At 42.4% G+C, this 27,844-nt stretch overlaps 1 protein-coding gene across 1 annotated transcript in view; it reads left to right on the top strand.

The window, feature by feature from the left end:
• Nucleotides 1-27,844, top strand: part of pvrl2l (PVR cell adhesion molecule related 2 like) — a 182,136-nt gene that overhangs the window by 34,977 nt on the left and 119,315 nt on the right.

Raw genomic sequence — 27,844 nt, 5'->3', positions numbered from 1 at the left:
CATCGTTTTGGAAAAAAGAAATGTGAAATACTCATTAGGAAAAACAACAGTTGGAAAAAAAAGATATACTGCAGTGTGAATTAATCTCAGGAAAAAGAATGCCCCTGGTGTGTAAAGTCCTCAAGTCATGGCAAGACCCACAGTGACCCTGCATATTAAACACCCAGTGTTACCAGAGGACACCAATCACATCATTAACCGCTCCCAGAATGCTTCCAGTGACAGACAGAGGAGAGAAAAATGGGGCTCGGATGAAACCAAAAAATATGAAATGAATGAAGCGGTAATTGCGTTTGGAATGAACCCGTTAGATCTTGTAATAGATTAACATGAGGTTTATTCACTGACTAAATGAACAGCGCGTCTATACGTGCTCACATCCTGACCTCTGTGTGTGTGTGAGTGATGGCATTCCTGTATGTGAGTGTGTGACCATGTGCCCCATTAAGGGAGAGGAGTACATTAAGATAATGTATCTCTGCTGACCCCCAGCTCTCTGTAGCTCAGCCCTGGCTGTGATCAATAACCTGCCGTGTATGTGTGTATGTGCGTGCATGCTTGCACGTGTGTGTGTGTGTGTGTGTGTCCATAACTCGGTTACAAGCCTCTGGTGTGTCTCTCTGCTCGCCATGCCGATCACAAATATGTGTTGCGTCAACGAGCAGACTTCCTGTTGGTTTTAGTGAGGCCTGTCTGTTTAGCAGCCGCTCCTGTTTTTTTCCAGTTTTCAATTAGGAGGCTACACTTCAGGACTACACACACACACACACACACACACACACACACACACACACACACACACACACACACACACACACACTGCGTACATCTGTTATTGACAAAATGTCTCCCAATGTGGAATAAAGGAGCACAGTGTCTCCCCCTCTATCTGTATGTGGATCTATACGCATGTGTCTGCTGTAGCTGTCTGCCATCAATCAGGGCCAACGCTGCGTGTACTAATTACGGCCCTCGTATGATGATTTATGAACAAAACGGCGGCAGCTTTAGGGCTCGCCAAGCCTTTTGGTTCACACCATCCGACTGTGTGTCTCATCAGAATATGAGAAGTTTTCTTTCAAAGCATCGGTTAGATTTGCCACTCCACACTAAACGTAGCGGCGACGGGAGAGATAACACGGAATGCCAGCAAACGGCGGCGTTCTGTTCAATCTCGGTTTGGCAGAAATAAAGCGGATTCGTGGATTGCCTCGTCCGTAACAAACGCCGACTTGATAATGAGCGTTTTTCATAATCAGGAGGCAAAGTTGGAGTCAGAGGAGAGGCCGTAACACTACGCCTATCTACGTCGCTTGGGAAAAGGACTTTTTTTCTCAGCAATCTAATTAACACAATGCGATAACAGCAGTTCTTTGTAATTATTCCCCACACTTCATCATTCACAGGTGTGCTGTAACTGTTAATATTTGTCTTCCTCTCACAAAGCATTATTCTTCGCTACATTTACCAGGAATGTGCTCTGCGAGTTTTCACTGCGTTCGCACCCACGTTGATCATAAAACAAGCTGGGATTAAGAAATGTAGGGAGCGCACCAATGCAGGAAGACGAGTGTTAGGGAGAATGGTTTATTGTTGAACTCGGAGAGAACAGAAACACTGAGATGTACTCTTTACCATACAAAATGTCCGATCGATTGTAATTATGAGCAAATGAGCTTTTAGCAGCTTTAAAGTTACACCTGCTAAATTTGATAAAATATTTTTTCTCAGATTTGCTCAAACTGTCCATATCCTGACGGAACAACATGAGACAGTTTATCTTTCACAATATCAGGTTCCTCTGATTCCTTTTAGAGCTCCTAATGGCATTTGGGATATTCCACCTCGCCCGAAGGAAAACAACCAATCAGAGCCGAGGAATCTCTAACACAGCTGTCAAACTGCTGGTGAAGCTCTTGAACCAGGCAGCGTTGATAAAGATCAATACTCTGTTACTGAGTTGTCTATTTCTCTCCTCAAATGTTCCAGAAACCCATCTGTAGTGCACTGTTTAGCTGTAAAACCGCCGGTGGGTGGAGCTTGGTTTTTGTCTCCACTGTTTTCAACATGGCAGTTGGTCGAAACACTCTCGTTTTACAGCTTTCTAAAACATTTAAGGTGAAAAATAGTTACTGGAGTAACAAAATCTTGATTAATATGTGAGCAGCGCTGCATGGTTTGACAGTTTGATCGGGAGTTGACAGGCTTGTGATTGAGAGCTGCGTTAGAGAATGCTTCTCTGCTCTGATTGGTTGTTTTCCACAAAGATAGTTGGAAATTTGGCAAATGCCATTAACGGCACTAAAAAAAGGCAGGACACCTGATTTTTTTCACAGATTATCCATCCCATCTACTACTGTCAGGATATAATGACAGTTTGAGCAAGTATGACAAAAAGTTATTTTACTAAAGTTACCAGGTGTGGCTTAAAAGCTGAAGTGTAAGTCATTTTAAAAATATATGTGAAATGCCATGTTTGTCTCTTAAGATAAGATAAGATAAGATAAGATAATCCTTTATTAGTCCCGCAGCGGGGAAATTTGCAGGCTTACAGCAGCATGTGTAGCTTGTGTAGGAGAGTTTATAAAAAATATATAAAAGTCTTCACCATGGGTGATGGGAGACCATACAATATTATAATTACTTTTGCTTATACATTTAACAAAGTCTGTACAGTAAAGTATCATTTGGTGACAACATTTTCGGAAAGGTCAGTTTTCTTACTTCAGGTAACGCTGGTGACCTGGTGTCACTCAGACTGGATTTCCCTGAGCACATCACTTAAAAGTTAAGATGTTGAAGTCACTTTAATGGGCTTTTCTTGTACTAGCGTGCGTGTGTCCATGTACAAGAAGGGCCCACCATCGTTTTCTTCATTTCTGCCGAGATCAAGAGTAACGTCCAAGAAACAGATTCGCTGATCAAAAAGAACTTTGCTTCAGCAAATTGGAATTTTTACTTATGTCTGCATAACGCCGGCGGTCCTCGGCGTCAAGTGTCGCCCCTTTTAAGAGGAGACAGGAACCGACTTTGAGACGCAATAATAAGCTTGTCTTCGTGGTTACAGGCTCGCCTCTACCGATTCTGTTTCATCACAGTTGGCAGCACCCCCGAAATGGATCAGAGCTATTAAATCTTCCGGCGCCAACCCTTCCGAGTTATTGCCTGTGCTATAGGAGCTCAGCTCGGCATGTATCGGAAAGGATTCAGTCTTTGTTTGTTCCATATTTCAACAGCCAGCTTCTGAATTGTTAAAATGAGGCATAAGACAAAGATGAGTGATTAGTTCCAGACTTTAATGGCAGATCAGCCGGAGACAGAAGAATGATTGAAGCTGTATCAGGAACAGCAATGCCTGCACAATGGTATATCATTTGGCTTTTTATCATCTAGGGAACTGTGACCACTTAATGGGCACATACATTTTTAATATACTTTTTGTGGATTCTCATCATTTGCCTCGGGGCACTTTTGGTGTTCGTCCGTCCCGTTTCAATTATTTTAAAAGACGGGAGGTTTACAAGAATCTGGACAACGGTTGTTACAGCTGTGAGTTAGAGAAATAATAAAAAAGTCAAATAAAAACTGTCCGAACAAACAGAAATCGTAGAGAAACATCTCAGTTCACTCGCCCTCAACCCTTTCTTTAGACTCCATAGTCGGTCTTGCACATATCTATTTGTCCTAAATCCTGTCCTGTCTATACATGTCTTCAGATTTTTGGTCTTTTCATCAGTGACCTCATCCTTACTGGCTTTATCCGTGCAAACGGCCTGCAAACGCACAAGACAAATTGTTAATTGAAGGATTTCCATTTTGGTCTGGGTAGCCCCCATGAGAATCAGTGTTCTTGGAGCATTTTAGGGGTTTGCCTAATGACCAACCTCTAATCACAGTATGACCTCAGTGTTGTCGCCCGCATTCATTCCGTCTTTTAACGTTTAACCTCTTCGATTGTCGACGCCGGCTGTGTCAGTGGAAGTCAGAGCTGTGAAGCGGGGTGTCCGCTGTTTTCAACGGTCCAGTGGTCTCCCAAGTCGTGGACTGAAGCAGTTGCAGATGAATTAAGTTGTTCAGAGCAGTGTTTCCAGCTCCGCTGACTGCTCGATAAGCTGCTGGACGCTATAGTGCTCCCTGCCAGGGTGACTGCTTTTCATTCAGAGCCACCGTGCGCGGCAGTTGAAGCTCTGTGAGCATCAGATTAGACAAACCAATAGTGCCAAATGGAGTGGCATGGCAAATAGCTCATGAAGTTCCAAAAAGGAAATAGAATTTCTAACTTAAAGGAACAATTACACCCGAGAAATGTCCTTTGTATATTAATGACTCACAGTATCAGTTAGTCATTGATATAAAAATGATAATTGTGGGTGAAGTATTCCTTACAACGTGTAGTGCCAAACGCATGGAGTTAAGAATGCCAAACTGTTCCTTGATTCTAGCTTCTGACAGAATGGAAATCGTTACTCGTACTTCTTTGCACCAGCTCATCCTTGAACTCACAGCTCACCAAGCACTAATTTGAAGATGTGCAGTTTATAAATCGCCATGTAGTCTGGGTTGAACCAAGCATAATGAAACTGATGAATTTGCTAAGCTAAATATATTGGCAGACTGTCTGTCTACGTTCATTGATTACTGTTAATGATTCCTCACGATCGTCATTAATGTTGACTCTACCACTGACTGGTGCTATTTTTAGAACATGCTCTGCTTTACATTAAATATAGTCATCTAAATCTGTAGAAACCAAATTTTGTTTGGATATTCACATTGTTGGATTCGCAAATCAACCAACTGGCGCTTACAGGAGATGATCAAATGTCTACGACTCTTACCACAGGGGTCCTCAGTGTCTTTATGATATCTACAGAACACGTTTTTGTACCTCGGTTTGTTCCTCCTGTGTCAATTTGTCACAGTCTTTACCCCTAATACCGCCCTGACTGCTCATGAGTGGCTACATAATGTGCACCGTAGGGCTAGTGCAGTAGCGGCGGTGTGAGTATGAATGACATAATGGGTAATACGGCGTCGACATTGTTGATATGAAATGAACAAATGAGTTCCTGCTTAGCATTTAGACACGCCATCTGCCTCTCTAAATAGTATCAGGCCACGCTCAATTGATTTCCACAGAGGCGAGACCGGGCTGCCGAAGGTCGTGTTTTTAAGGCAGAGTTTGTCACTGCTTTGAACGCGGCGGCGGTGGTGTGCTGATACGAGACACAACATCACAACAAATCTAATAATCGACTGCTTGGGAATGACATACAAAGAAGGGGCAAAATGTAAGGACACATAGCAGCAGCTCTGAAAGTGCCGGTAATTAAGCGTAGGGGCTTTTTAAATGGACAAAATGTCATATAGAATATGTTTTGACCTTTATTTATGAAGAAAAGGTTGATAGAACATGGGTTGTTTTTTTACACATTCACAGCTGCAAGCCGTCCCAACCAGTGTTACTGTAATTATCGCTGTATAAACTGGTCCCAGTAGAGATGTCATACAAGTTTAATCAAGAAAAATCTGTTTTTCACACAGCAGCTCTAAGACAGGACACTCCTGAATGCCTATGCATTTTACGCTGCATGAGTTGGCCTAGCGCCTACCGGAGTTTTTCCTACTGATAGCTCTTCCTGCTCTTATTTGGTTTGAGTTGCTGCCTCTCTCGACTGGGTCAACAAGGCCACCGTTCAATTCGTGCATGCACGCACGTTTCTTTTTGTTCAGTTCAACATTGTTGCAACAGAGCAGCTAATAACCTTGGCAAGGGCTACAGGATAGCGGGCCGCTGTGTTTTAATACCCTCTCTCTGCTCCGCACAGAGATCAGAGGAGAGGAACTAGCTCTGAGCTGAATTGAAAACAAACTCCGGTTTATTTTCTGTCTCTGCATCAATGCAGAATCATCCACGTCCGCAACACGACACATCCGTCAATTTTAGTTCCCAGTATAAATTTCCTTTATGAGAAATAATTGACACATTTATTCCTGATTCGGTTCCTGCAGTAGTGTTGCCCGTGGTTAATGGGATGGTGTTATCTCTTCAGGTAAAACAACAAAACCACTCTGTGGTTGAACAGGTCACAACAACAGGTAGCAGCTGGTGGGAAAACAGATAAAAATGTTGAAAACCAGTAATGGCACTGGCAGTTTAACAAAAGCTTACTCTCAACAATTACCAGCAAATTAGCTTTGACAAAGCAGTCAACCCTGTGCAGCTGGGTGGAGGGAAGCTGTGGTTAGACTGGGAAGCTTCCATTTTAATGACAAGAAAGCCTGGATCAAACCCCTTTGTGGAGTAATTAAAGGTAAATAATTAAAGATAAATAGTTGATTAACTTTTAATTTGAGCAAGTCTCCTGGCTGTTAAATGTAGAAGAGAAGCCAACAATCCCCTTAGCTAAGAAGTAGGTAGTTGACAGGGGGAGCAGCAAGGTGACCCAGACTATCAAACCCTGCCAGACCTGTCTGACAGGAGGGCGCTTGTGTCATTCCACCGCAGAGGGCCGGCTGTCGCAGGTGTGTTTGTTTTCTGCCAGGTGACGGAGATTTAATTGTGGCCTGGAACCCGAGCCGGCACCGGTTGGAGATAGCGGAGGGTCAGGAGTGTTGATGAAAGACACACGAGAGTCCGTACAAAGAGATCTGTGCATGCATCTGGTACAGAAGAGACACAAACATAGATGCACATCATACTTTCTGGAACAAAGTTCTGTTTGAAGGAAGAAAAACAAAACACTTCTGAGCCGAAATCCTAAGACAAATTCAAGCAACGTCTTGAGGCTTAATTTATAATCAAGTTTCAAAAGGCACAACAATTACAGGAGCAGTCCTCAACAATGAAAGTCTAATATTCCTCCAACAAAAACTTAATGAGAGTCTAAGACATAAAATAGAGCCAGTCAGAATATAGGGATACAATATAACATAACTAAATATGAAATGAAGTCAAATGGATTTATGGTAGACTGAATATAAATTAGTTTATGAGTGTAATGAGGAGCATTTTATATATACGTGTGTGTGTGTGTGTGTGTGTGTGTGTGTGTGTGTGTGTGTGTGTGTGTGTGTGTGTGTGTGTGTGTGTGTGTGTGTGTGTGTGTGTGTGTGTGTGTGTGTGTGTGTGTGTGTGTGTGTGTGTGTGTGTGTGTGTGTGTGTGTGTGTGTGTATATATATATATTTTTTTTCAAATTAAGCTTAGAAGAGACTTTCAAATGTCAAGGTTCTGAAGCTTCTAAACTATTCGGTACGGCTCTAATACAGTTATGAAATAAATTAGCTCTGGATGAAAGTCCTTGCTGGATGTCTTCACTCTCACCCACTTTCTTTGACATGTACCACTTATGTGCATTTGTCCAATAATGGCGGTGAGTCTCTGTTCTCTGGCTGACATGTCAGCTGGTCATTCTCCTGATTACTTATATTTCTTCTGGTCTGTTAATCTTCTTTTTTGCATAAACATTAATATCAAACCTTTTTTTTTTTACCCAAGCCACGGTCTGTATTTTAGGTGACACAACATTTACCGCTTTTCTTTTGAATCATCATCACACCATTGGAAACACTTTAGACCTTTATCCTGGGACACTATTTTCTCAATTTTTTCAGTGGTTGTTTTTATTTTATTTTATATACTTCTGTCTTTTAGAACAACTTTACTGCTCTCTCCATGATAAATGTGTGGTGCTGGCGGAGATTAGACAACATGCTCACCACTACACAGCAGCTCACTGCTCACACCAGGGCCGGTCCTCTCGCCCAGGAAGCTGAACCACTAACTTATTCACCAGGGATCAGAAACTAAAAGCCAAAAAGGGAAAACAGCAGATAATGGGGGGAGGAAGAGAGGGAGAGACGTGTTCGAGTTGCCTTGGTAATGAATGAAAATAAGTGAGGTAATGATGGCGATGCTTTGCCGCTGGGTCAGTCGAGGCTAAGCGCCTACTTTTCCCAGGGGAACGCTCTCTCTCGCTCTCTCTCACTCTCTCTCTCACTCTTTCTGCAGCTTTGCGGCGACAAAGAGAGAAGAAAGGAATCTAGTTGCTAGTCGTATTGTTTTTCCCCTCTTCCTCCCGCGTTGCAGTTTGAGACAAAGTGGCCCGTAGGTTTCCTGACCTTTTACTCCAGCTGGCTTATTATAAACATTGAATAGAATCTGCTCTGGCAGTAAACGGCATGTTTCCTGCCCGGTGCCACAATGAAGGACAAACGTGATTATGAGTCATAACCTCACTCTTTGTGAAGGAACCAGTGGCGCCTCATGATATTAACTACAAAACAGTTGCTGGTGTTTAACTATTAATGGGCTGCAAGTAGCTTTTCAGCATTTCTCTGTCAGTGCACCATCTTACTGAAATGGATTTACACATAATGATAAATCTTGCTGCTAAAGAAAATTAAATGATTCATTCACAATGGAACGCCGGTAGATTTACCTCACCTTGCCTGCTTTTAAATTTAAAAAAAGAAATAAAAAAGAAATTTGTGTCTGCCAGGGTAAAAAAGCTTTTTGTAGCCACAGTGGCTGGCACTGTATGATCCGCAATTGCCAAAATTGGGATCCAAGTAAGATCCTAAACCATCCAATAAACACATTGGATTTGCTGCAGTAGATTTCAGAAGTTGACAGAAATCAACAGTCTATAGCAAAATTTTAAAGAAACGTTTTTTGATTCACGGCTCAGATCAGTGGAAAAACAAGTGAGCAAATGATCACATTTTGTTATGTGGTATTGATCATCAATGAGCCAAATCATCTGATACTGATTGTGTTCTTTGTTCTGTTTTATTATAGCAGTTAGTGTACAAGGTGCCAGACCATTTTTTTTTTCATTTAAAAAAAAAAGTATAGCTGTTTCACCGACACTTTCAGACTTGGTGGAAATATGAACATTTCTCATGGCCATCTCAACCAAAGTCTGAAAAACGTAACCTGTGGCGCCTCAGGCAGCTCCACGATGACGTTCTCCACTGGTTTAAGGAGTGATGGATGAACCCATCCACCATCAGTCCGACGCTACGCACCTCACATCTCGCCCTGCTGCCATTTTCCAGCTGCCTTATCCGCCGTCCTCACCTCGGCGGTGCCGAGTGGTAACTGCTGCAACATGCATTCCATCAGCGAGGTCGATCGTGGGCAGTGATGAAGCTCCGCTTCCACGTCCTCATTTAGTTGAGGGATTCAGTGTGGGCGCCCCTTTGAACGCTTTCAAGTAGCAGTTCATTGACATTTTGGTCCTTTTCAGGCAGGATTTATGAGAGGGGGGGCTCAGAGTCGGTCTGGAAGATTTAAAACAGGGTGACGGCGCAAACAGGGGTCGGGGTAGGTCGAAAGTGGGTCAGGCACATTTGTGTGAAGTGGATTAAAGAGTGTGTGTGTGGGCGCGGGGGTGGGGGTGGTAGTTGATATACTGTGGCTTGTGTGTGACAGAGAGGCATTCTGAGCCTTTAGACATCCGTGAAAGATGTGTTTTTAATGCATTTCTTGTTGCTTAAATTCAAGGTATGAAAAAAAATTCCAGCTCTCACTGAGAGGTACGGGGAAGAGAAAACGGATGTCATCCGCCACCTTTGTTTGAACACACAATGGTGTCACGGCAGCTGGGCATGCTAGAGCTCATACAAGACTCGGGTGTTTTTTTTTTACTTGTATTTAACCTAACAAGTCATTAAGAACAAATTATCAATTACAATGGGAAGCTTAGAGGCTAAAGTAAGTCCAATCAAAAGACAGCCAAACGTTTCCATCAAGTCAAGCATTGCATGAAGACGTGCAGACTAGCACACAGGCATCGGGTAGCATCAGACAATGCATCCACAGAACAAGAGTAGCAAGGAGACAAAGGTGCAAAACAAAACGGCAGCAGTAGGAATAGAAACATGCAGAGGATACTAAGCAGCCGACAGAGGTTAGGAAAAATTAGCAGGTTGGGAAAAATGGCTGCATTTATTAGCCAAAATGTCAACGATAAAGATTTTCAAAGCTGACTTGTTTTGCAGATCCAGTTTACAGTTTTAGTTAACTGGGAGTACGTTTGAGGATCTCCTAAGCTGACGTGCAGTGAAGAGAAAAATCAGGCCCGAGCAGCAGAGAAAAGGAGAGGGGACACGGAGGGGGAGCAAGGAATGAAAACAGCATGTAGAGACAAACCGATATCTCTCGGCGAACGCGTGCGAGTTTGCTCTCTCGTTCCTCCCCGCCCGGCCGGTTTATCGCGCCGCTGCACATTGCTGCTGTGCGTGGAGATCGTTGGTGCGTGCTCCAGAGACGACAGAGAGGAGTGATATGGGGGGGGGACCCTCCTCCTCCTCCTCCTCCTCCTCCCCTGCTCCCCCTGCACCCTTGCATTTACCAACAGCCCCGCAGATGCCCTCTGCGTTTTCCACACTTTCCCCCGTAGCTCCGACTACACTGCCCGCTGCCGTGCTCATCGCCTAGCTGCGTTTGTCACGGCTGGATGTGAGCTTGGCAGGAACTCGTGCCAGTGTTTTCTTTTTTTGAAGCTGCAGGGGTATAACAGGGGGAGTCGAGAGGGAGGAAGAAAGACATTATTATAAGGACTGGCATCATGGTACCATGGCATTAGCAGATTACTGTGGGTTCATAAACACTGTGGGGCCCTGTGTTTGGGGATTATAATTCTTACTGTGACCATAACTGTGTTTCCACTAAGAAGTTTCTGGTAATTTTAGTCCAGGGACTTTATTTCAAGGAGCTAAAAAGGTTCCTTCAGCTGATTGTTGATGGCGTTTCGATAGTGGAGACTGACTGAGAGGTCACCACACTCTACAGCAACCGTTTCAACAAAAACACGTTTATTTCCCCTCACTGCAATGACATTTAATGCAGCATGGTATTTACTGATGCGCGTTTTGATATAACGACTGAAAGGAGGAGAGTGAAACTGTGAGTCCACAGTAAATCATCTGTTGAGTGTTCGATGGATATTTATTTGTGCTTTAGAGCGTGAAACAATCAGAAAATTACCTTTTTATTTCCCTCTCCTCCACAGCACCGCCTTGTGCTCGCTCATCTTATTTTTAAATGAGTCAAGAAGCCGACAGCAAAACCTAACCTTACTTTTAATGTAATCAAACAAAAGACAAAAGCTCTCCAGTCGTCTTAAAATGCTCCTAAATCGTTACTAGAGTTCTTACTTATTTTATGAATGAAGGTTTAGGCAACCAATCAGTGACGGTCATCCCTGCATACCTGATCCCTGAAAGTTCATGTACTTTAACAAAGTACTATGCCCTGACCAGGACCTTTTATGAGCGATTAAAAGTCCCCGGAACTTAATTTACACCCTGGTACCTTTTTAGGAACGCATAAGATATCCTCCAAAGGTTCCTTGTTCCCGGGGGAAGTTTCTGCCGTGGAAAAGGGGCTCTTGACATTTATGCCCTTATTGGGAAGAAATGAAATGGCGAAAAAGCATTTTATGGCAGGAAACAGATCTTTTTTTAAAGGGCCTTGTTTCCACCTCGTTTTCAGGTCTCCAAATTGTCACGATGACGGCAATCGGAGCGCAATCAAGTCATCATGACATGTCTTATCTCTTCTCTTCACAAGAGCATGGATGAGGCTCCGGATATATTACACAGCAGATATTCTGATATTGTCCCTGCTTTAGTTGTAGAGATCTCCTGTCTTCTTATTAAGAAACCCCATGAGGACGGTGCTACGGGAGGTTTAATGCACACCGTGACGCTGCTTTCTCACCTGCGCGTTGGCAGCCATGTTGGCTAAAGCTGGAAACACGCTACACTGTATGCAATCCAAGGACAACATGCACCGGGCTCTGGGTATGCATGGTAAACACTTTTATTAAACACGTCTGAAGTCTCAGCTGACCACGAGCGTAAATATGATGGAATCTAAGAGAGCTGCTGGAGTCATTTCACAGTTGGTTAGTCTCCAGTTTGATCCTGACTTAAAGCCACTGAGTCACAACTTTGCCAGCGGTTGATGCGGTATGAGAAGGATTAGCAGAACTGGCTGTTCAGCGTGGGAACGCATGTACTCTTCGCAAGGGGAAGATGATGTTGAATTTGTGTTCCTTTTGAGATGCAAAGTCTGCATTTGAGCGCAGACGATAAAGCAACTGTAAAAGTGATGCACATCTGATTTGTCTCGGTGTCTACAGAATTGTTGAGTTAAACATACACTAAGAGAAGTTGTTTGGGTCAATACTGTATTCTCTCAGCCATTGTTCATAATATTTTTGACTATCTTTGAATTGACCTCAGTCTTTAAAACAAACAAGTACAATTAAATTGTATACTTCGATAGTGAAATCCTTCTTCATCAAATTACAGTGTTTGGCATTGGTTACACCTTCAAACTCATGAATCTCTATTTGAGTTTCTTGCGTCGTATTCCAATGCAGCCCAAAAGCCTTTTTTTAACGCAGGGATGGTTTTTGGTCTGAATAGGTTAGGTTCCTTTGTCCATTACCAGCTTTGAAAGATACATATTTTCACATTTGAATGGTCAGAGACCTGAACTTGTCCAACTTGAGTTGCATTTAACATATGAAGGCTCAATATTGGACATTCCCTCAAGATCTTAAAGTTTACTATGCAGGAATTTCTTAGAAAACAATGGAAACACTGATATGAAAATAATCCCCCTCTATCGTAATTTCTTTCCCTACCCTCAGACGGTATTATTTGTAACCTCCGCTTCTAAAAAGTGAAGCTAATGTGAACTTGCATTCTCCCTAATGTCCATCAGGGGGCGACTCCTCTGGTTGTATAGAAGTCTATGAGAAAATGACTCTACTTCTCTCTTGATTTATTCCCTCAGTAAACATTGTAAACATGAGTTTATGGTCTCAATCTCTAGTTTCAAGTCTTCTTCAATACAGCATGATGTTCATTTAGTACATTCTGGTCCATTTAGAGTCAAATAGACCATAAAAAATAAAGCTAGACGTTCCATAAACAGAGGGAATCTTGTGTTGGTCTTTACCTTCCGCTGCTGTATGATGCTGCAGGTGGTACTGTACACTGGCAACCTCAGCCGGGGAGGAGGGGGTAACTTTGAATGTCCATTTACTAACAGTAAGTGACAATTAGTGCCTTCAAGGCTTCACCAACAACTGGAGTTCAGGCTTCCTATCCCATTTGTAAAAGTTCTCTAATACACCTCCACTAAATGTTAAAATTGTTCTCTGGACACCATTTGGTTAAAATTCTCAAAAATAATTGTTTGTGTTGAACTATAATAGGCATTTTTTCTGGGATGTCATTACAACCTGCCTTGTATAGAGCTTACCCAAACAGGATTACACTGTTTCCTAAAGCAGATGTTAGAACAGCAGAGAGAGGAGAGGGGGATGGAGGGGGGGAGTGACAGAGGGATGGAAGAAAACCAAAGGGAGGAGAAGGGGGGTAACTCTGGGCATCCGTCCACCAACTCCGTTTTCTGAAATATCTTCCCCCTGAGACTAAACACACACACACACACACACACACACACACACACACACACACACACACACACACACACACACACACACACACACACACACACACGATGGCATCGCCCCAGGCAACACCTGGCTGACTGAGGACCCTGACTCTGTTCTTCCTCATTCGATATGCTGTTTCTTCCCTTCTCCCTTCCACCTGTCACATCCACTTCCTCTTTTAACTCCATCTCCATCTCTATCCCACCCTCTCTGAGTCTCTCTCCCCCTTATGACCTTGTTTGCCTCCTCTTCTCGTCATATTTCTCTCTCCCTTTACGCTCCTCGTTTCGCTCCCCATCGATTCACTCATATTCATCCCGCTCTACGTGCTCCGCCGTATCCTCTTTCTTTTATTTCCCTCCCCCTTTGTGTCCCTTATTAATTTTTTCCATCCCTTGTGTATAATCTCCGTCTTGCTGTCTGACTTCCTCTCTGGCCCCTTGCTCTTCCTCTGCCCTTTGCTTCTCTCATTTTCACCCTTCCTAGCCTCATTTTCATTCCGTCTGTCATCATCGCTCCTCACTGTCACCGCACTCATTAATTTCCTCATCCTTGGCTCTCTTCATCTCTCTCTCCCTCTCTCTCTCGTCTGTCTTTGTCTGTCGGGGTCTCTCTGTCTGCTGCCGGCTAGCCGTGCAGCGGTTTGTCAGTGATTTCATTAATTCATCATCGTCACCAGTCAGAGACTTGCAGAGCAGCGACTCTACATGTCTCCTGGCCTTTTGTGTGAACTATGAGGAAACACAAATCAACATTGCAACACAAAGTGGGATCTTTGTAAATGTAGTCACGGTATCACACACTTTTTTTCGACTCCAGCTTTGGCACTCGGCGTAGTTTTCCTGCTCTGCCCTTCACCTGTCAATCAAACGGTGGGAGGTATGGTGGCGTCTTAATCCCCAGATTCTATGTTTGTTTGTGGAAGTTTTTTTGGGTGGAGCGCTTCTCTATGTTCAACTATGGTGACTGTGCATCAGATTCATGGCACCAACTTCTTGTCTTTATTCGAGACACATCAGCAATGTGACACACGACGTCCGGACGACACAAAACCATAGACTGTATCCAAGAACGTCACCTAGATGTCACCCATTGCTCTGGACTACGGCATTTTGCACGTCGCATTCTTGATTTTTTTGCCGCTGCCATCTTTGTTTTTTGCTGTCGTCGTCTTGGTTTTTGGAAGTCCCCTAAAGCATTCGCTGTTTGTGGACTATTTGGACTATTGACCAAATTTACTAAATGAACATCATGCTGTATTGCAGAAGACTTGAAACTAGAGATTGAGACCATAAACTCATGTTTACAATGTTTACTGAGGTAATATATCAAGAGAGAAGTAGGGTTTTTTTGCAACCAGTGTATAGATAGTGTGGCCAGTATAGATAATGCAAGTTTATGGCACTTAAACATTGGCTTAACCTTTTGCGACCCGGAGGTTGCCACCTGCATTTATCAGACATAGGTGTATTACTACATGAAATTATCAGACTGTGACTTAAAGTTGAATTGAAAAACAGTTAAAAAAAATACTAAACAACTACACAATCTTAAACAACCACCCTCTCAGAAGTGTCACTCGTACAGCCTCTCCCATTTCTAATGAGTCAATACTTGGGTATCAGTGTGTTGACCAGTGGATTTCTTGTTGTTTTCATCTCCAGGTGAAAGCATTATATATGGCTGACATTAAAGAACATTAACAACGTGTCCAATATCCATCATTTCAAAGATTAGTTTTGACCATGACATGCATGAAACTGATGCATCTAATCGGCATTTTATTTTTTGTGACATTTCAAAAGCTTAGATAAAATGTACTTGTCAGCTGAATGAAAACGTAGCGCTGCGTCTCTGTCTGTCCTTAGATTTACTGGCCTCCCCTCCTCCTATCCATCGTTTCCTCTCTCACCCATTTACTGTTTGTCTCACTCGTTTATCTTCCTCCGTTTCCATTGTTCTTTTCCTCCCACCGGTCTTTCTTCACCCCATGCCACTCTCTTTCTCTGTTTCTCTCGGCCCTCGCTCTCCTTCTCAGTCGGTCTTTGATTAAACTGAGCAGGAAAGAGAACGATAATGGACAAAGACAATAAGCGAGAGACCACATTGTGAGAGGCAATAAAGAAAGAAAGGAGAGTTGGAGAGAGAATAGAGACGGAGGGAGAAATGGGCCAAATTCGAAAAGAAAACCCAGTGGCGTAACGAGAATTAAATGCAAGGTGTGACGCGTTGTGTGAGCTCTGACGATTTAACACCGATTTAAATAGAGCGTGGGCAGAAAGGGAGCAGGGCCAGCGAGATGGATGGAGAAGAAATGTGGATAGAAGAAGGCAGAAAAGGAGAGGGAGGTACAGAAAGAGGCCGTAAAGGCTTGTGTATATTGTGTAAATTTGGGCTGTCCCAGAGGAAAGTTGACAAGTGGTCAACCGAGTCATTCGAGATGTCACAAGACTGATAAAATCGATCCCCATGCTTAGCGTCCTGCCGTCCTGTGGACAATAGAAAATGTCCCTGATAATGCTACATTGTGAACGACAAAACCATGTTGAAATCTACGAGAGGAGAGCAATTTAGCGTTAGCTGCTGGAGGGCAGCACAGTCCAATCTCAAAGGGTGGATGATCTTGAAAACAGTGATATTTTGTCAAAATATTCTATATTCTCGTTAATCTGGTATTTCTGGCTGTCGCAGGAATGTAATTGGCCCGTCCAATCATTCCATTCAGCCCGAATGTCATAATTGGACGTGCTACCTTCCTGTCTACCTGGTTGTTCTGCCTGGAGTCTTCCATTAGCTGCTAGCTTAATTAGTAGCTGTGTTCGTTGTTTACGTTCACAAAGATACATTTGGTGGAGTGGCTTCGGGGGAACGGGCTGTCAGTGTTGCCGACGTGGCGACTCGCTCACTAGATTTAGAGACTTTTGGAGCTGCTAGCTACTATCATTGGAAAGGAGGATGGCAACACTGGTCAGGGTCTTCAGTTGGATCATTTTTAAAATCTAGCTTACCCTTTTCTAGTTTCTCCAAATGACCAATCCTGACTATAAGTAAAAAACAAATAGCACAACCTAAAAAGATGGAGCTTACAGGAAAAAGGCATTTGGAATCCTGGCAAAGAAGCAAACCTTCTGGAGCGTAGAAGTGCTAACAGTGCAAGTTCGCTACACGATGTTATCCTTTCGCTACAGAATCTGACGTTGCATGAAAATTGATAATTTCAACCCACAGATTGTTTCCCAGACATCTCCCTCTATGTGACATGAAATGTCAGATTGCTGTTATCGCACATATCATGCGTAGGTTCCGGAGGAGAGAGATAGAGAGAGAGTGATTTATGTCAAATGTTGAAGCAGCAGAATAACTGTAACCACTCGTGATGCCACAAAACACGCAGCAAACAAAAGACACCATCCTTAAGAGAGGCTGACCGACTGGAGGGGGGGAGAGGAGGGAGGATGAGCCTGGTGGCTGCTGCCAGGCTCACAGGAGCGATTCTCCCCCTCAATAGGAGTACTTAAGGCCCCATGGATTATTAATGGCCTATCTCTGAGGAGCCCCCCCAACTCGTCCTTCCTCTTTCTCCTCATGCTCCCTTCCTTCCTTTCCCTCGACACTCTTTAGTCAACCTCCCTCCCTCCCTCCTCCACAGCCCCCACTTACCCTCCTCTGTGTGTTTTCATCCATCTCATCTCCTCCTCACTTTAGCCTCCCCCCCACCTTTCCATCCCCCACTTCTCCGTCCTCCCTCCCTCTTCACTAACTGCTGCCTCTAGAGTTCATCTGTTTTTTTCGTCACCCATTCCTCTCTTTTCAATCTCTTCCTCTATCTCGTCTTCATCCCCTCTCACTTCACTACGTGCCGGCACTGGTTCATCTTTTTTTTTTTTTCAATACCTGACTCCATCTCATCTTGAGCTCCTTATATTTCCTCTTTCTTTCGCTGCCACTTAACCTCTGTTCCACATCAACCCGCCTTTCTTTGTCACTTGACTACATTTTGGTGTTCTTTTGTGCATTTGTTCATCGGTTACGTTCCTACTGGATCTAGGGGGAAACTCTGGCGACATAAAGTACCTTTAGAAAATCAATGCCATCGGCCTTCGAGGTTCACGCTGCGACTGTGTTCAAACGCCAAGTCGCTCAGAGCGGCATCACTCAGTGATTAACACCATCCACCCCACCCTTCCATTTTCCACCTATTTCTTGAAAGAGGACACTACTTGTTCTCTCAATGCTTCACCTGATCCTCCCTCCCCACTCCCTTCCGCTGTCTCTCTTAACTTTGTGTGTCGGCGTCATTTGTAAAAGGCCATAATGGTGCTCATCACCGCCCTGTTTATGAATTGTTCATGAAAAACCTTGAGTCTGCTAAAGCACCACTACAAGCACACGAAGGTCATAATTGGATGTAATAGTTGGAGGCCTCTTAGCAGCATCTTTCAACATAGTATAATAGTTATGTTTGTCAGCTCTCTCCTTGTTACTACAGTTTGTTTTTTTGCATGGTGTCATGATTTTCTATGTTCTACTCAAAGATCCCCTCAGACATGTTTGTATGTGCTCTGCTCGAAGTAATACTTCATTTTTCAGCATTATATTTTGTTTGGTTGTCTGTCCGTCTTGTCCAGTTGGAAAAGTTGTTATTGTTTTGTAATGTAATCTAGCCATATTTCATGCTTTCACCTGCACAAGGAAACAGCAAGAATCTTAGCAACTCACTGATAATTAAGTAATGGCTCACTAGAAATGGGAGCAACACTATGCCTGACATTTTTGAGAGGGTGGTTGTGTAAGATTGTGAAGTGGTTGTTTAGCCATCTTTGAACTGTTTTGCAATTAAAACTATAAGTCATATTCTGATATTTTCATGTAGAAATATGACTCTTTTGTCTAATAAATGCAGGCTGCAACCTCTGGTTCTGAAGAGTTAAGCCAATGCTGATTGTCTTAAACTTGCATTCTCTCTTATGTCCATCAGGGGGCGACTCCTTTGATTGTATAGAAGTCTATGAGAAAATGAGTCTACTTCTCACTTGATTTATTACCTCAGTAAACATTGTAAACATAAGTTTATGGTCTCAATCTCTAGTTTCAAGTCTTCTTCAGTACAGCATGATGTTCATTTAGTAAAGTATGTTTTGGGGCGGGCTTACTGTGATTGACAGGTTGCTGCTGGAGGGTTGCCCGGTTTGGGAGCTGTCCATGTTTTTGTCTTTAACCCATTTAAATTTGTTGTCGCCTATATCTGACTTTTTCAGTATTTGATAATATTTAGCTCCACCCTCTTAAGTCACTTCTTGTTCCAAAAAACAAGATGACGACGGCCTTATTGCCGAACTAGATGCTTCAAACCAGATGTCCACAAACCAATGACGGTCAAAGTCACTCTGACCTCACAAAACTCGTTTTAGGCCATAACTCAAGAATTTAAATGCCAATTATGAGCATTTCACACAAATGGATAGGATAAAATGATGAGATTTTGAAAAGACATGAACACTGAAACTACAGTGGTTGGCATAAGCATAAAACCGCTAGGTTGTTATTCTAGTTTTTTCTTTCTTTTTTTTTATTAATTCCTTTCAATTGTTAATTTGAAATCTAACGATTTTCTCTCAATGGAAAACTTTGAATCTCAGCTTCTGATATTCACTCACTAGTGGCCTGATGTGAGCTTTGGGAGCGACCAGGATCACCCACTGTCATTTGAAATAGTTCCCATCTAAGAAGACGTAGGCGCCATGCAGCCTGCCCCGTTTGTCTCCTGTTGAAATGGAAATGAAGAAAACTGACAAAACTTCTTTAACTGCCGCTAAATGCTTCCTGCTGGCATTCGCACTGATATGAGCCGTCTTTTTTGTGCAGTTTTCTACCAGTGTTTCTGCAGCCAACGATTAGTCTCGTTATCCAATAATCTCTTGATTATATTTGGGGGATTAATTGTTTATGGAAATGTTGGAAAATGACTTTGACAATATCCTGGAGCCCCTCGGGTCACTTCTTAGAAATGTTTGTTTTGTCAACAATCCTAAACTCAAAGATATTCAATTTACAAAGATAAAAAAAAAAAATCTTTAGAAAAGAACCACAATTAAGAAGCTTAAACCAGCAACAAGCAAATGGTTGATTTCTAAAACTGTAGTCAGAACATTTCTGTCAATGGACTCATCATTGCAGATCTAATTGCAATGTAGTTATATGTTAAAATCCTTTTTGATCGATCTGGTTTACCCATGGAAATAACCCAGCAGAGATATTAAAGCTCTTACACCCTTAAAACTTAATATCCACTTGTGTAGTTGCCCTCGGCTTTTATTGTGAGTATTTATCCGTTAAATCATCATTTAGTTTTTAAAAGATGGTATATTTGTGGTTCTGGTCTTTCTGTCGTCCCCCCGTCCCTCCTCAGTCCAATTTTCCACTACTGCTTCTCTCTCTTTCAGCTCGCTCTGTCCATTTTGTCATTTTTACCAGCACTTTCTTTTTACCCCGTCTCTCTGGCTCTCTCTCTCTGACTCAGCTTGTCAGTCCATTTTGCTTGTTTTCTCTAAGCCATCCCCTCTTTAGCGGAGATGCTCTTAAGCTCCTTGTTTTCCATCCTCCTCTCCGCCTCTCTCTCCATCGGAGCAAATTGCTTTGGACGATGTGCCCAGGTTGGAGTGCCCTAGTTTCTTTCTCTCATCTCTTTCTCTCCCTGCGTCCTTTCTTCCCCTGCCCATCTTCACGTTTATTTATTCAGTTGGGGGGTAGAGGAAGAGGAGCGAATGAGAGGAGGCGTCTCGCGAGGGGAGGAGGGTGGACGTCAAACAAATAAGAGGATAAGGGAAAGGGAAATAGTCTTAAAGGACTTGAAATTGAGTTTCTGTCAATATGCCTTATCGCCTGCTTAAAGAGGATTGGTAGCAGTTTCATCTCTGTGTCCGGCAAGCAGCAGCAGCACTGCTGAGCTCCACAAAGAGGGCGTCTGCTGTCCGCTCATATGATGGATTACACCTCACACAGACTCCAAGATATTTGTTTTATCCAATTTCTGTAATATAAAAAAAAAGGAATGGCTCTTATTTCCTCAAAATGTCCAAATAGGCCTGCAAGGTCACAGAGCAACGATGCAAAACTTTTTGGTTCAGACATTATCTGGCTTCCTGTGTTTCTCCCAGAACCTCACAGACAAATAACCATTTGCCTCTTTCCTGCATAGCTGGGATTTGACTTCCTCTTAGAATGAGGGAGGAATTTGGCGAGCAGGAAAACAAATTTAACACTTTTTGTGTTCCTTCCTTATTTTGGGTACTTGAAAAAATGAAAACCCTGTGCAATAGATAAAAAACCTATAAAGTCAGAATGATCGTGAGGCCCCGCTCTTACCGTCTGTTATCAAACAGAAAATCTAAATCTAGCGTTTGCCCCTCTGCTCCACTGAGTATATAAATGGACGACTTTACTCCTCTTTGTCCTGCTGTACAAAAGTGAAGCCAATCTAACCCGGTTACGTTTTGACCAAAGCATGTATGTAAGTAATGGACATAGTCGTTGTGTCATCGCCCATTGGTTGATTGGCCAGCTGTTTTGAAGCCTCAAGTTTGGCATTTTAGCCCATCTTCATCTTGTTTTCAATCACAAGGTAGCCCCGCCCTAAAGCATACCCTGCTTTATGGTCTGTTTGACTCTAAATGGACCATCATTTACTAAATAAACATCATGCTGTATTGAATAAGACTTGAAACTAGAGATTGAGACCATAAACTCATGTTTACAATGTTTACTGAGGGAATAAATCAAGAGAGAAGTAGAGTCATTTTCTCATAGACTTCTATACAACCAGAGGAGTCGCCCCTGATTGGCTTTAGAGAGAATGCAAGTTCAAGGCACTTCAGTATTGGCTTCACTTTGAAGTTTTTTTGACTTTTTGTCTATTTCCCGCCCAGGTCGTTAGCATCAGCCCTTTAGCTGCTGTACTAGCACCATGCCAGCTGTTTGGTTAGAAAGACACAACAACTTATTATGATAAGTTGTTGTGTATTACTATAAATACATTATGAAAAAATTGACATATGTTCTATTACACATTAGTTAGTTAGTCTTTATACAGAAAAAAATACATTTGACATATATTTTTTTGTTTGGCACATGTCCCACCCCTGAAGGAATGACTGCAGACTTTTGGGGAGCTGTTATGTCCTTAATCCTTATACACACTCTATGGTAGTCTTTAAATAAGGAATAGCAGCAGAATAAACTATCGGCAGCACTCAGGGTTAGTACTGCTGGAATTTATTTTCTAACAGTACTGAGAAAATACCACCCACAGCAAAGACCATCTAAACACATGGTGTCCATTACAATATTTGACTTTTCAGGTGTGTGTTTCCTTGTTTGGGTGATTTTTATGGCACTTCCTTCTTATATGTCTATATATGCTCAATTAACATATGCATCAATCACATACCTAAGGTTAAGTAATGGAATTGGCATCGATGGAGAAGAGATGGATTAATGTATCTTGTAAAATTGTTTTTTTTCCTAATTACAGCATGAATATCCTCATTTATTGTGGCTAAAACTGAGGTTCTCTTTTTTTACTTGTTGTAGTGCAGCTTTTGTTCTCTATATAATAAGACATCTCAGCAGTAGTGGAGAAAGGTTTTGTGTTTTTAAGGTACAAAGTTTAGTCAAGAAAAGAGCAAAATCTAAAAACTAATGACTTTGACCAATTCAGTTATTAGTCACAGATCTTTTTTTTATTTTTATTACCACACATTAGTAGTAAGTGATGTAAAACCTTAACCTCACACAACTGTACTGTATGTAGGGCACCTGTGAGTTTGGTGGACTTCATTATCTCGTGTGAATGCTTTTAATGAAACCCAGGAGGTTGGAGGGTAATTCATTAACACTACACCAGGCAGGGTTTTTATGTGAAGAAGCATTCTGCTTATCAGTCTAAACCCCAAATTGGGGCCGCGACAGAGAAAGAGCATCCCGTCCCCACTAATTGGTGTGCCGCAGATTCAAACAGAAAAAAAGCATAAGGAGAGACAACGAGGCAGTGTTAAAAAATGGAGCCAGTTTGTTAAATTCAAAGAAGAAGATTGGAGTGAGTTCATCAGACAAGACAGATGGGGAGTGATTTGGCAGATTGGCGGCGAGGTGAATCTGCCGTCCGAAGAGAACGTTTCTGTCACGCTGTTAATGTTTTAGAGCGGTGGGCACTCGCACCGTGGGACTACAAAGAGTTAAAGAGATTATTGGAGGTATTAGCCACACAGCACTGTGCTGGGGCCGGTGTTCATTCAGCAGTGAAAGGCCATCTCAGCAGGAAAATGATCAGGAGAGAGGGAGTCAGAGCAGCAACCCGTTTTCTTTTGCAGAAACTAAAGAACTGCAGAGAATAATGGCGGCCCATAGTGTGCAATTAGTGCTCTTGTCATTACACGACCTGCTGCTAACTGGGAGCAGAACAGGGACAGACCTGGACCCAACCCCCCCCCAAAAAAAAAACCTCCCCCGACTAGTGCCCCGCAATAAAGCTCCACAGCATTGTTAAAAAATTAAACGGGAGAAAAAAGCACTTTGAGCAGCAAACATCTGCTTCGCTGTGGAAATGAAACCGGCTCTGAATGTTGATTGTCACTTTCTATTCTGCAACCGATGTGACGGAAAGATCCTCTGGCGTTTGTGTGAAGTGAGCATTTTTCCGCAGAGTTTTTGTCAGACTGCGGGGAGTGACGGCGTGCTGCTGAGTTTCAGGGGCGGCTGGAGTGAAGTACTTGTGGGGAATTTTGATAGGTGTTACACAACTTAACTCCACAGTTTTTTCCCGCCATTTTGTTAGTCAAATGGCGTGACAGAACATGGCTGTAATGGTTTCGGCTTTGCCACATTGTCCTGGCACTGTTGTACCAGACCATTTCTGGCCCACTAATTGTCTGGGCTCCATTGCGGGGGCCGAGCAGAGCATCATGATTAGGGCTGAGGAGCTCTCGTGTCCAGTGGACCACTCTGGTTCTGGCTGGCATCACCTAAACAGAAACCCAACATGTAGGTGCTGCTGTTGCTACGCAACTGTGGGAAACTGGTTCCAAGTGCAGCGGCTCTCATGGCTGAAGTTAAAATTTTTGTTTAAATTCTTCCACTCGAAGCATGCTTGGCTCTGAGGGCCATCCTCGTCCCGTCCTTCATAAAATAATGGGAAGAACGAAGGGTAGCACTGCAAAGGGAAGTTCCTACGCACACTCATTATCTCTCTTGTCCTCTCTACCAACATTCCTGTGGTAGTTTTTTTGTGAATCCTGTCACCAGAGAACATGGTGGGTCAGTTGGGAGATGGTTTTAAAAAACACACATTGTGCTCCAAACACTTTGATGTGGCTCCAGCTAATTCCCCCCACCCTTGCTTCTGCCGTGGGCTCGAGGCCATTGTATTATACAGTGCGCTCTGTATTCTGCCAGACTATCAAAGAACCCATTTCACAGGCTCTTTCCTAGTCAATCTATGATGGCCAGAGGCTGCCGCACTGTTATGTTAGTGACCTTGGGGTCCATTTGCATTGGCCCGGATTAAAGGCTTCCTCCACCGGCCCCATCGCCCCATTAATATTTCAACGCCTCCCTCAAAAGTGTCCGATTTGTAAAGGCGATGTCTGATCATCTCCGCCTCTCCTGATTACCGTTGATCGAGGGCGTGCAACAACCCACGTTTGTACAGCTACGGATATTTTGCATGCAAGGCCTGTTGCACAATTGCAAATTGTTTGTGGGGTGGCCGCAGGGCTTAAAGATGGCACTAAATCAGCAGCTCCAACATTTACTTTTCCCCCTCAGGGCCCCAGAAACCCAGATCAGAAATGATCAAATCTGCACACCTTGGCTCACGGATTATTCCATGTTTTTATTTCAGATTTTTTGTTGCTTGTTCCTCATGAAATTCAGAAAAGTTTCAATGTTCACTTTTCTTTTGAATAGAAATGCAAGATCTTAAGTTTAAAACAAATGAAATAATCAACACCAGTTCTGAAAAAATCTGTTGATTGCCAAAGGTATTAATGAAGCAGAAAATGTGAAAGAACCACTGGTTCCACCTTCTCAAATAGATCCAGTTAGATTTGCTTCTCTTCTGGGTTTTATATCTTTTGAATTCCAAAACTTCCTGGGTTTTTCGGACTGCTTACTTGACCGTTCTTGTTTATTAACTAAACAATATTTGGTTAGTTGGAAAATGTACTAGAATCTAATAAATCCAATGCCACTGGTTGTCACCCAGTGTTGCTTCTTAGACTTCTCAGGTACTTATCCTCTCTGGGGCTGAACTAAGTGAGCTCAGGCTGACTCATCCCTGGACATTTCTTCAGACATCATCTCAATGGATCATCGTCGGTATGGATTAGCTCATCATAAAAGTTGCTAACAGACGAGAATATTTATTTTTGAACCAGTGAGACATAGAGGCCGCTGCCTGTAGCCGCCTTTACCATCCGGTTTATAGAGCTGGTAGTTTGTTCCCTAATAGGGGTGACTCAAGCTTAGTGGGCTGTTGATGCATGCTGGGATTCAGCCTCAAGGGAAGGAATACCAACTTTAGACTGAAAGAGAGAGGCAGCTTTAGCTGTGTGATTGTACTACTCAGATTGTATATGAGTCATATTTATGCCCCCGAACTGGCATATGTTTTTGGGTTGTCCATCCGTCCATCCGGTCATTCTTGTGAATGTGAAACATCCACTTGGACTAGAAGTGAAACTGGTTAGAATCTTGTGGTCAAAGATTCCGTGACCTTACAAAACAAAACAGAATTTATATGCTTATTATGGCAATCTCAAACAAATGTCTTACAGGACAAAATTATTACATTTTGGACAGACATGGATGCAAACTATAACATGACCTTGATTTAAAAAATAAAAAATTGTGGGTTCAATGAAGTATTAAAATCTGCTTGGAGCTAGGGTCAGGTCATAACCCCTCTCCAATATCTATTTTATATATTTGCTTTGAAGACATCTAATTCAGGTTTCTCTACTACATTTAACATGATAACATTTGTACATATGAAACCTTAAACTTCAACTTCACACAGTTCTTTTTACCGCGTAGAGCTTGAAGGCATCATGACGTAGCTCAACAGATCCGCATTGACATCAGCCGTAAGCTCCATTATTTAGCCAACCGGGAGTTATTTGTGTTTTTTGAGGAATTGTTTCTGCCCTATATACTCTCCTACCCAGGATTCAAACTTGTAGTTCTGTTTCCAACAAATTCCATAGATTTTTTTGAAGGGGAACTATTGCTGCTTAAAACTAACCAAATATGGTTCGTTTGCGGAATTCTCCTTTCTCTTAGGCAGCAGATCTTAACCCTCCATGTCAGTACCCATTCATCTCGTAGTGTTTTGTGAGTGTCAGTTCGTTTTCCAAACAGCAGACTTCCTGTTGTTTTTTTATTGAGACTTTTGCTGTTGGCTGCAGACTGCAGGACAGTCTGCTCAACTGACAGAGCTCCCACGTGAACAAATGTGGGCTAATGTGTCGCCTCACCAACATTGCACTCCACTGACAGCGCCGCCGTTGACCCTGACACTCTGCACACAGACACACACACACTAGTGACAAACACACTCATACTGAAGCCTGTCCCCGCTGATTGTATCATCCAGCCAAGTGGAGGGTTAAATCCAGGATTTATGTCTGCTTCACATGTTCCGAGGGCTTCCTAACCCCAACTGAAGTCATGTGCTCTCAAGTAGGGAACATATTTAAATGTTTAAACTGCCCTCATTGTACTATATGCCATATGGTGTTAACTGGGGTGAATGCATATTTAACATTGGTGGCCCCAGGACCAGTCAGTCCCTCACACTGGGGCTTTTCTTTTGATTTATTCAGGAATAACCCTCATTGCATTTTCTTTCATTTCTATTTTGATTTTTATTGTTTAGGGTTGTTTTTTTAAATTTCCAGTATCAATTTATTGGCACTCATAATCAGTAACTATTGTCTTACTTTTAGCAGCAGAGGAATAAAACTCAAATATATATTAATACTGCATATGTCCCAGATTGACACCATTTTTACATCATTAACTCAATGCATTCCGTTACATAATGTTAATAATAATCATAATAACAATATCATTCTGCCAGCAACAATGGCATTTATTTTTTAAATGAAACTTTTACTTTATTTTATTACCATATTTACACAGCTATCCTTATTAAAAATGTGTTTGGCAAACGTTAACGCTAGACTAGTTACGCCATCGGAAGTCCAGCACCGTCAGACAGAAGATATATCCAGTATGTAGTTCAGACAGAGATAAAGGACACGGACAAAGTACATTTCCTCCTGATGTGTCTGTTTGAAATGTTTTCTTTTGCTCAATGCTGGTAAATGGAAGTCTATGAGAAAATGACTCTACTTCTCTCTTGATTTATTCCCTCAGTAAACACTAAACATGAGTTTATGGTCTCAATCTCTAGTTTCAAGTCTTCTTCAATACAGCATGATGTTCATTTAGTAAATTATTATCCATTTAGAGTCAAATAGACCATAAAGCAGAGTATGCTTTAGGGCGGGCTTATTGTGATTGACAGGTCGCTGCTGCTACCAGAGCCGTATCTGGCATCTCTACAACAGACCTCCGCATTCCAATATGGTAACTTCCTTTCATTGATTGCCAAAAAAACAACATTGCGACGTCCGTATTTTAATATGGCGTTGGCAAAATTGCCGAACTTAAAGTTTCAAAACCGCAGTCCACAAACCAATGGGTGAAGTCACGATGACTATGTCCACTTCTTATATACAGTCTTTGCTCAGGACATGCTGCTAGACTTATAAAGGGGCGGGACAGTAGGGAAACCCATGTGACACAAATACATGAAATGACTCTAAAGTATGTCTCCTTTCTATACAGTCTCTGCTTTGACTTAATGCAACAATTGTCCAGAATGCATTGCAGCCGTTAGCTGTTGTGTGTTATGTGAATTATTTTCCTACCTTCACTGGCTGCAGCTGTTAGTGTTGTTGGTTCTTAATGCCAGAGTTAGCATCTAACTCACTGGCGAATAGTTCAGAACATGCAAATGTAATTACTTTGTGAAGGAAACAGAAACAAAGCAGTCTTTTGAATTTGTGTTAAATATATTTTTTTTAACAAATTGCTTTTTTCACAATTTTTTGCTATCACAAAGAAAAGGAGGTAGACTGAAAACAGTTTTAGAGACATCCAGAGGTAGTGTTCTACTTCTGTTGTGTTATATTCAAGGACATTTGTCTCGAGTGGTAATAGGAGGAAGAATATATGCAAAGGGTGCATCAAAAAAGACCAAAAACTGTTGCAAACTGTTAACTAAAAATCATGTTTCATT

The sequence above is a fragment of the Anoplopoma fimbria genome, chromosome 10 (genome assembly GCF_027596085.1).
Source record: "Anoplopoma fimbria isolate UVic2021 breed Golden Eagle Sablefish chromosome 10, Afim_UVic_2022, whole genome shotgun sequence".
NCBI lineage: Eukaryota > Metazoa > Chordata > Actinopteri > Perciformes > Anoplopomatidae > Anoplopoma > Anoplopoma fimbria.
The sequence above is the reverse complement of the archived record's forward strand: the minus strand, read 5'-3'. Positions and strand labels throughout refer to the sequence as shown.